The sequence below is a fragment of the Engystomops pustulosus genome, unplaced genomic scaffold, assembly GCF_040894005.1.
Source record: "Engystomops pustulosus unplaced genomic scaffold, aEngPut4.maternal MAT_SCAFFOLD_436, whole genome shotgun sequence".
Lineage (NCBI taxonomy): Eukaryota > Metazoa > Chordata > Amphibia > Anura > Leptodactylidae > Engystomops > Engystomops pustulosus.
The window spans coordinates 18,554-25,000 of record NW_027285315.1 but is presented as its reverse complement, the minus strand read 5'-3'; positions in this window follow the sequence as shown (position 1 = coordinate 25,000).

Here is a 6,447-nt window from a genome sequence, read left to right as displayed (position 1 = left end):
TGAGCTAATGGGAACGCTCGTTGCTGCTGCTGCTACCGCAGCGCTTCTCCGCCGCCGGAGAAGACCTCGCAGACAACATTGGATGGAGCTTAGGGCAGGGGGGCAAGAAAGATGCTCTCGGTCCCTTCCAAGGACCCGAAAAAGCCTTCCCTTCCCCTCCCTCTCGCAGTCGCTGGCTTTCCCCACTCAGTTCAGCCAAGAAGTGGCGCTCGACTCTCACCTCCATCAGCACCTCCGAAGCTCGGACAGCTCCTGTAGGCTGCGCATAGAAGGAAAGCATTGGACGCTCAACTTCAGCACCTCGAGTGTCGGACAGCTCCACCACCACCTCTCCACACTGTTAAGCGAGAGAGACGATAGGAGCCGTCGCGACGTACCCATGCAGCGCCGCCCGCCAACGCACAGAGGAGCGGAGGGGATCGGGCGCCAGGTCCGGGGGAAGGCTGGGAGGGAAGCTACGGCGCTGCTACCCAGCTTTCAACCCTGCGGGACCGGTGCTCCGCTCCTATCGCTCCGGCGAACAGGGTCCGCTACGCTTTCAACACCAGCGCCCGGCAGAGGGCTTGGAGAAGGCTCGCGCGGATCCTCGGTTCGGATCGCCTGGCTTCGCGGGAGCGGCCTTCGGCTAGGGCCGACGACGGCCGGACCGAGCAGATTTGGACCGGGGTGCGGGGCGAGTACCTGCCTCTCTCACGAAGGGAGTGTCACCGGTAAGAAGCCTCTTCCCACGTCTGCTTGCCGACTTACGCTCGCCCCGACGAGAGGCCCAACCGAAAGAGTGGAAAGGGGCAGAGATTTCCAGGGTCGCCCCACCAGGGATGCAATACCCCAGTGCAGACAGTCGGCCCTGCCCCGAACCTACTCGGTGGTTTGAAGGTTAACCTCTTGGGGAAAAGCAGCGATTCGCCTCGCGGTGCGTGCCTCCGCGGATCTAAACCCCCTCGATCGATGTGGGGCCAGAGGACCCCTTTTCCCCGTACGAAACTGTCAGCTCACCATGGGCTCGACGTCCGTGGGTCGGGGAGTTGAGCGCTTACGGCGGCGGGACCTTATAACCTGCAGCGGCTGAGGAGCGAAGATTTCCAGGGTGGGCCCCCGGGGATGCCATACCCCGAGCAGCCTGTCGGCCCCGCTCCTAGCACGCTGGCAAGCAATGGAGTCTTCCCCGCGGCAGCCACCGCCCTCGCCCTAGCCTCGCCGTCGGTCGATGAAGAACGTCGTTCGCCCTCCTCTGGCTCGGGATTTGGAAACGGCCTGGCCTTCGCCTACTCCGTCGGGCAACTGCCTTCCGCCAGCCCCTTCCCTCGAATCCCCTTCTTCCATTTTAGACCCGATCAGGGGATTGGTCAGCCCAGCCCTGGGGTAAGAAGAGGGGTTGGGGTCGGTTCGGCTTCGGGTGCCCCGCTCGGCCAAAGTTTCCCCTCGCTTTGGAAGCACGCGAGGTCGCGGAGGGTGTCGGGGTTATTTTTTCGGCTCCCTGGCTTCGCGGGAGCGGCCTTCGGCTAGGGCCGAGGCCGTCCGGCCCGCGCAGATTTGGACCGGGGTCCGGGGCGAGTACCTGCCTCTCTCACGAAGGGAGTGTCACCGGTAAGAAGCCTCTTCCCACGTCTGCTTGCCGACTTACGCTCGCCCCGACGAGAGGCCCAACCGAAAGAGTGGAAAGGGGCAGAGATTTCCAGGGTCGCCCCACCAGGGATGCAATACCCCAGTGCAGACTGTCGGCCCTGCCCCGAACCTACTCGGTGGTTTGAAGGTTAACCTCTTGGGGAAAAGCAGCGATTCGCCTCGCGGTGCGTGCCTCCGCGGATCTAAACCCCCTCGATCGATGTGGGGCCAGAGGACCCCTTTTCCCCGTACGAAACGGCCGGCTCACCATGGGCTCGACATCCGTGGGTCGGAGAGTTGAGCGCTTACGCGCGGCGGGACCTTATAACCTGCAGCGGCTGAGGAGCGAAGATTTCCAGGGTGGGCCCCCGGGGATGCCATACCCCGAGCAGCCAGTCGGCCCCGCTCCTAGCGCGCTGACGAGCAATGGAGTCTTCCCCGCGGCAGCCACCGCCCTCGCCTCGCCGTCGGTCGATGAAGAGCCGAGTTCGCCCTCCTCTGCTCGGGACTCGGAAACGGCCTGGCCTTCGCCTACTCCGTCGGGCAACTGCCTTCCGCCAGCCCCTTCCCTCGAATCCCCTTCTTCCATTTTAGACCCGATCAGGGGATTGGTCAGCCCAGCCCTGGGGTAGGAAGAGGGGTTGGGGTCGGTTCGGCTTCCGGTGCCCCCGCTCGGCCAAAGGTCCCCTCGCTTTGGAAGCAGAGGGTGCCGGGGTTATTTTCGGCTTGACGCCTAGTCCGGTCCCTGCCGGTTCCCGTGGAGGCCCGCGGTCAAAACCAGCTCCCCGGCTGTCGGAGCCGGAGCCCCGCAGCCCGAGCGGACGCACCGAGTCCCTCATGTAAGGGATAGCCGCCCCTACGGAACGGCCCGGACTGGGACCAGGCACCCCCAGGCGCCGAAGGGGTGGGTCGGCCGTGTTGCCGAAGCTTAGCCGGCGCTGATGACCGCAGCCCCTAACGATGCCCACAGGCGGGGGAGCCAAGGAGGGCACTAGGAAGACGTGGCGGGGTCGGACGGCTCAATTTCCAGGGTGGGACCCCGGGGGTTCAGTACCCCGGGCATCCGGTCGGTTTCGCCGGCGCGACCCCAAGCCTTCCACGGCCCCCTTCGTGGGTGCAGGGATACCGTGCAGGGTGCAGGCTTAGACGCCAATTCCCCAGAAGTTTTAGGGATAGGGTTTGTCCGGGCGCCACCGCAGCGACAACCTCGCAAGAAGCTCTCTTCCACAAAAGCACGGGCAACGTTCGTGTGCGAGTGTTGGTCTCCCATGGTCTACCGACTCCCCCGGGCGGCCCAAGCGTTACGCCCACGGCCGGGCCCTCGAGCAGGCGCACCCCTGGTGCCTCTCGTAAGGGAAGGCTACGGTCCTCAACCCCTCGTATGGCGGGGAGGGCGCATTTGAAACGCTAAAGGACGAGCCCTGTTCGGGACCTGGCGGGGATCCGCGGATTGGCGAGAGGGATGGGTCTGCCGTTGGTCAGAGGGGACGCACCCCTGGGACGCAGTTTGGCATTAGCGACCGATGGCCCATCTACGACCATGTACTCCGGGAGCGCCAAGGAGGACGCGGGTGGGCTTTGGGGGCAGACTCAATTTCCAGGGTCTGGGCGCCGGGGGTGCAATACCCTTAAGCGCTCATGTCGGTTTCGTCTGCCGCCCGCCTCTGGCCCGGCTCCTAGTGACGGGTGCTGTGAACGTGCGATCGTGCTTGCGGTTGAAGAGTTCAAAGGCTACCGCTGGGGATAACACGCCCGGGGAATTTAGAAACCCCCCCCTCCGCTACAATCTCTGCTTCTGCCGGACTCGGAGGGGAGCCGCCCCGGGGGCGACCGCTCCCTCTCCTCTTCCGCGGCGTGCCGCGCGCTTCGCCGTCAGCAGCGGAGCGAACCTTTTTCTCGGTCCGCAGCTCTTCAGGCGTAGGCGGGCAGCGCTAACAGGGTACACTGGGGACCACTCGACCGCAACCGCTCCTCCGACCGACGAGCATACCTACCGCGGATACGCCACGGTGGGTCTAAGCCTCGTCGCCGCCGCGAGGAGCAGGCGGGAGCCGTCCCTTTTCGTGCTGCGGAAATAAACCGTGGACACAGAGGTGTGTCTGCGCTCTCCGACCGGGCGGGGGGCGATTGGACTTGCCCGAGGGACACTAGGCGAGGCGCTGCCGCGGGAGCCGGAGCTCCGCGCTGGACGCTGCCGCCGCCAACGCCGCCGCCCCCCACCCACGGTACGGTGGAGTACGCCCGTTCCATACGCTTCGTAGCAAACCTCAGCCGAAGCAGAGAGTCCTACCGCTGTGGCAGGAGCGGGGCCGTGCGAGGACCACACTGGCACCGCGCTACACAACCTTAGGCAGAGGACGACAGCCGCTCACGGGGAGCGGGGGATTGATGCGCGACCAAGACTGAGGCTAAGGAACGCTTTACCATAAACCGGCCGGGGCCAATACCCCTGACCGAGCAAAGTGCCCTGCCCCGCCGGATCGCGCTGTGTCAGATCGATCAAAAGAGCGGAGAGCCGAGACTCTACCGCTGGGAGTTTGTGGAGAACGGCCTGGCTTGCGTCCCGTCCTCCCGCCCTCGACCTCACATGGCTAGCCTCACCCGCCGGGAGCCACCCCATTGGGGACCGTAGGGCGGAGAAGGGGTCTCCGCGTCCGGAATTTACTTGTGGAGAACGGCCTGGCTTACGTCCCGTCCTCCCGCCCTCGACCTCACATGGCTAGCCTCACCCGCCGGGCGCCACCCCATTGGGGACCGTAGGGCGGAGAAGGGGTCTCCGCGTCCGGAATTTACTTGTGGAGAACGGCCTGGCTTACGTCCCGTCCTCCCGCCCTCGACCTCACATGGCTAGCCTCACCCGCCGGGCGCCACCCCATTGGGGACCGTAGGGCGGAGAAGGGGTCTCCGCGTACGGAATTTCTTGTGGAGAACGGCCTGGCTTACGTCCCGTCCTCCCATGGCTAGCCTCACCCGCCGGGCGCCACCCCATTGGGGACCGTAGGGCGGAGAAGGGGTCTCCGCGTCCGGAATTTCTTGTGGAGAACGGCCTGGCTTACGTCCCGTCCTCCCGCCCTCGACCTCACATGGCTAGCCTACCCCGCCGGGCGCCGCTCCATTGGGGATACGGTACGGCAAAGCGCGACGCCGCACGATGCCAACACTTTGTGCAAAAACCTGGCAGAGTCGACCAAAACCTCGCTTCTTTGACCGGTATTTTTGATGCTTTTCTCTGCCGCCGAAGGTGCACTGAGGGTCGGATCGCCCAAAATTTTTACCGGTCGTTTTGGTCTGCGGTTCTTCCGAGAGGTGCCCGCCTGACAGTTCTTTTTCAGCAGCCTCCGAAAGGCCATCCAGCGGGCAAGCCAGGGGTTGGCAGCCGCCGGCGGTGAGCCTTCCCCGGCCGGGGCAGACGGCTCCGACCGCAAAATTTTTTCGACTTTCGCCGAGGCCAAAACCCCATGCACTTTTAAAGCCTGCCCGCAGCGCCGTCTCCTGTCAGACGTCCCTTGCCGCCTGCGGTGGTCCTCGCCCGGCAGAGAGAAGCCGGAGTCGCCCCCTCTCCGGTTCTTTTTCACCATTCCGGAGCTCTGAAATCTGCCGGACACCGAGTGACCGAGGACGCTTCCAGGAGGGCGGCAGCGAGAGGCAGAGTGCCACCGGTCGGGTCGCCGGTTCTCCCACACTTTGAAAATTTTTCGCTTGTTCTGGTGGGATGGAGAGAGAGCGTGGCTTATGCGCCCTCTGCCCCGCGGTCCGCCCTGGCTGGCCTTACGCCGGTGGTTCGCCAGGCCACCGGCACCTTGTACGGCGGGGACGGCGTGGCTTATGCGCCCGTCAACCCACCTACTCGCCCCGGCTAGCCTTTTACCCGGAGGGCGCCACGCTCCGGGTACCAGTGAGCGGCACGAACCCAGTCATACCATGCCGCTCACCTCGCGCCCTCTCCGGCCTCCGCCGCGGAGACCTCCCGCTAGGACCTGCGGGGGGCGATTTCTGCCAAAATCTACAAAGTCCCCGATGGTTAAGGACGTAGACTGTTGAGCGGGACCTACACACTCTTGTAGCCGATGGGGCTCGCCATTTCCCGCAGAAAATGGACCACCTCCCGCAGAGGAACATGAAATGCCCCTTCCCGCGGGACCCGAAGGACCGCTCTGTCCGAGCAGGCCTCCAGGACCACGGCACGCAAAAGCGACTCAGTCCCGCTGGCATTACGGATCTGACTTTGTGCAAAAACCAGGCAGAGTCGACCAAAACCTCCCTTCTTTGACCGGTGTTTTTGTTGCTTTTCTCTGCCGCCGAAGGTGCACTGAGGGTCGGATCGCCCAAAATTTTTACCGGTCGTTTTGGTCTGCGGTTCTTCCGAGAGGTGCCCGCCTGACAGTTCTTTTTCAGCAGCCTCCGAAAGGGCATCCAGCGGGCAAGCCAGGGGTTGGCAGCCGCCGGCGGTGAGCCTTCCCCGGCCGGGGCAGACAGCTCCGACCGCAAAATTTTTTCGACTTTCGCCGAGGCCAAAACCCCATGCACTTTTAAAGCCTGCCCGCAGCGCCGTCTCCTGGCAGACCGGCAGAGAGAAGCCGGATTCGCCCTCTCACCGGTTCTTTTTCACCATTCCGGAGCTCTGAAATCTGCCGGACACCGAGTGACCGAGGACGCTTCCAGGAGGGCGGCAGCGAGAGGCAGAGTGCCACCGGTCGGGAAGCCGGTTCTCCCACACTTTGAAATTTTTCGCTTGTTCTGGTGGGATGGAGAGAGAGCGTGGCTTATGCGCCCTCTGCCCCGCGGTACGCCCTTGGCTAGCCTTACGCCGGTGGTTCGCCAGGCCACCGGCACCTTGTACAG